This window comes from Protopterus annectens, chromosome 9.part0, assembly GCF_019279795.1.
Source record: "Protopterus annectens isolate FY-2018-M chromosome 9.part0, PAN1.0, whole genome shotgun sequence".
Taxonomy (NCBI): Eukaryota; Metazoa; Chordata; order Ceratodontiformes; family Protopteridae; genus Protopterus; species Protopterus annectens.
In genome coordinates this window covers 1,884,268,221-1,884,272,547 of record NC_056743.1, presented here as the reverse complement: position 1 = coordinate 1,884,272,547, position 4,327 = coordinate 1,884,268,221, and positions in this window count along the sequence as shown.

The following is a 4,327-nucleotide window of genomic DNA, read 5'->3' as shown; positions in this document are numbered from 1 at the left end:
ACATACTGATTCCATGTGATAGGCCTAGAGGAAGGTAAGACAGTGCATACTGCCTATTGTGATCTGGCCTAAGGTTTTGACACAATCACACATACAGGTATCATTGAGAAAACCCCCCAAGTTGGGGATTAAACCTTACGTCAGTTGCTGGGTAACCAATTCACTCATTGATAGAACACATCATCTGACAGTTGGTAAATCAACCTGTACCAGTAGAACTGTCACCATTGGCAAACCCCAGGGATCTGCGCTTAGTCCTGAAATGCATGAAGTTTATTTCTTGACAGTTCAGGCTAAAGTATGTGTCCTTTGGCTTACCGGGTTTGCTGAATCTTGCATATTGTGTGCAATCACTGAATCTACCAATGGTGATAACATAGTACAGGAGGAGCTAACACACACAACTAAATGTTGACAAAGGCACACAGTCTACAAATAAATGCAGAAATGTGTGTTTGTAATGTTGTCCATCTGAAAAGTGGAGTTCCAGGTTAATCATAGCATTGATAACAGTCTTGTTATGAAGAAACCAAGTGATGCAGGCACTGTGAATACATTTAGATAGTAATCTGAACTTTGCCCACCAAGTGTCCAAACTGCTATGGAAAGCCTTTGTTGTGCACATCATAAGTCACACCTTCATACTGACATCTTAGTATTGTATGATAGAACTGTGGTCAAACTGCATTACAGCACTAAAAGAGTACAATGCCCTTTTTTACATGTACCTCACCAGACACATGTAGCAGCTGGAGAGACCTCAGAGCTTTCTCAGAAAGATAACACAGGGCCTACACACCATACCATGATGTATGTGGATAGACTAAAAGCCATGTCACTGTAAACTTTATTGTACAGGATGACCTGACCTCTGCCTCACCCCCAGGCCAGTCTCTGACCCTGCCTGGTGGGAGTACTGCATATCCAGAAGTGTAATATAGCTAATGACATCAACAGTGTCTGTTGAGGACAAGATAGCAGTGTTCCACATGCTTGTGTAAAAGGCTGTTTGTCATGTCAAGCAACAGTTCATATACACCCCCCAGTTGATTGCAGGTGAGAATAGAACCACTACCTATCTAGGTACACAGACTACAGACCACAGTACTTTATGCAAACATCACAACTCAATTATAACATGGGGTGATTCCGACAATACTTTATAGTTGATGACATTAGCAGTGTCTAGTGAGGAGAATATGGTAATAACAGTGTTCCACATGCTGGTGTAAAAGGTTCTTTGCAATATCAAGCAACAGCCCACACACATTACCCCCTATTGACTGAAGTGAGAACAGAACCCCTGCCTACCTAAGTACACAGACTACAGAACACAGTACTTAATGCCAGTATCATGGCATAAGTTTTATTTGTACTGGACTGCAGGTGAACTTATAGTAGATGACATCTGCAGGCCATATGGGAGAGAAGAGGGTGGGAGACCTGTATGAAATAGATATGTAGGCATTTGCAAGTATCAAAATACTGGCGCTCCATGTCATTGGGGAAGTAGCTGTAGGACACACTTCTGCTCTTCTGTCTAGACACACACACACACACACACACACACACACACACACACACACACACACACACACACACACACACACACACACAGTCAGCTGCAGTGAGAACAGAACCCCTGCCCCCTACCTATCTAGGTACTCAAAATACAGAACACAGTACTTAATGCAAGTGCCACAGTACAAGTCTGATATATATACAAGAGTGCAGATGAACTTATAGTAGAGGACATTGGCATGCCATGTGGGAGACAAGAGGATGGGAGGCCTGCATGAAGATGTGTAGGCATGTGCAAGTATCAAAATACTGACAATCCATGCTATTCTGTGGGATACACACATCTGCTCTTCTGTCTCCACACACACACACACACACACACACACACACACACACACACACACACACACACACACACACACACACACAGTTACCTGCAGTGAGAACAGAACCCCTACCTATCTAGGTACTTAAAATACAGAACACAGTATTTAATGCAAGTGCCACGGTACAAGTCTGATATACACAAGAGTGCAGATGAATTTATAGTTGAGGACATTGGCATGCCATGTGGGAGACAAGAGTTTGGGTGGCCTGCATGAAATGGATGTGTAGGCATGTGCAAGTATCAAAATACTGGCAATCCATGCTATTCTGTGGATACAAACACTGCTTTTCTGTCTCCACACACACACACACACACACACACACACACACACACACACACACACACACACACACAGTCAACTGCAATGAGAACAGAATCCCTACCTAAGTACACCGACTACAGAACACAGTACTTAACACAAGTGCCACAGCACAAGTCTGATTTACTCAAGACTGCAGTTGAACTTATAGTAGATAACACCAATAGACCAGGTTGGGGACAATAGGTTGGGAGGCCTGCATAGTCACACAGATTAATAGTTTCATGTGAGGCTACTAGCCTAATAGCTCTATGGTGTGTAGAAGTCTAGCTATGTGAAAACACAAGTACCATTATTGAGCATAGTTGGATGACAGTTTTTAGCAGAGCATGTCTGTGAGCAACACCAGCTGGCCCTGTTCATGAGGGACATAGATGCCAGTTCAGAGGTGACTGTACAATGACCCAACCAGTCATCAAGGTTGTGATTGAACAGGGTCATTGAGGACTACTGCTTCACACATAGTGGGAGCCTATTACAGCCTCTGGGGTGGGACCTATGTCCCTCATAGACAGACTCAGTTGTTGCTGCTCACAAAATCATTCTGCTAACAATGACCATCTAAATATGCTTAACAGGGGTACTTGTGATTTTACATAGCTAGGTATCTATGGCCTCATGTATAGTGATAACCATGTATGCCTAAAACCTGCCAATACAATATGTGAGAGATGTAAGTATACAATGAATCTAGAATAAATGCTCTCTCTCCCAGGTAACAATGAACCAGATATCAAACAAGTTGTCAGAACACACACTTCACCTCCTCAACAAACCAAGTACATGACATATAAACCCACATATGCAGAGATACTCATTAGAAGCTTACCTGAAAGAGCAGAGACCTGACAAATGCAAACCTTCTGCACAAATGACAGTCCCAACAGAACCCACTACACATAAAACCAAATGTATTAGTCTCTCACTCATTAATCCCTTAAAGAAAAACACCTCAAAAACCAATGTCTTGGTCATAGGCAAATCAACAGTGAGACACACAGATGTCCCTCTCAGAAGGCTGTACAAGGAGAAAGTCACAGTCAGCTGCCTGTCAGGTGCCAGGATCCACAAAGTCATGCATGCACTCATGTCTCTCAACAACAACCACAGTTACACCTCTGTCATACTCCATGTTGGAGTAAATGACTTGAAATGTACCTCACTGGACTATATAAAGACAGGTATGACTGAACTCTTAGATTATGTGCCTCAGACAGGTATGTCCATGGCCCTAAGCAGCATTCTACCTTTGCGCAAGATGATGCCTCAATACAAAAAAAAAGAATTATTGACTTCAATAATTGGCTTAGCTACTGGTGTCACTCCAGGGGGATCCAGTAGTTGTCAGGCTGGGATGATATGGTCAACAGACCATGCTGCTTTGCCAAGGGTGATCTCCATTGTCACCTCTTGCCTTTTGATTACTGGCCAAGGTACTTGCCTCCCCCATTGTGATTTTTTTAGGCAGTGTCACAAGAACAAACTTCCTGACATAAAATATCCTCAAAAGAAAACCTTAAGGTTATACTGCTTAATGCTAAGAGTCTAAATCAGAAACTTTACTCAATGGAGATCTTCTTATTTGGGAAGATGTCTATATTGGCCCAGTCACAGAGACATAGTTTAGGGCTGCATAGAGTACTCTGGCCATGAAAACCTATACACATTCAGGCCATAAAATGAACATGAAAGAACCAAAGGAGGAGGTGCATCCATCTTCAAAAAAGACAAGTACACCTCAAGACTGGTTTAGCAATATGACTACCTAGAGTTACTACAAGTCCAAGTAAGTGTAGGAGAAGCCTCCCTCCATGTCATCGTTAGCTACAAGTCCACCAACGTGAAGCATGAAAACCACATAGTGTCCTCCTGGACCTACTTGAGTCACTCATAATACAGGCATACACCCTAGGCATGGGTAACTTTAATTATTCTTCCATCAATTGGGATATGTATATGAGCTCAAACACACTCACCCTAAGGTTCCTGCACTTTGTAAACAAGAATGCTCTAAAACAGTTAGCCTGCACACCCACAAGGGGCTTGATTGTCCTTGACCTACTACTCACTGACATGGGAGATTACTGCACCAACCCATG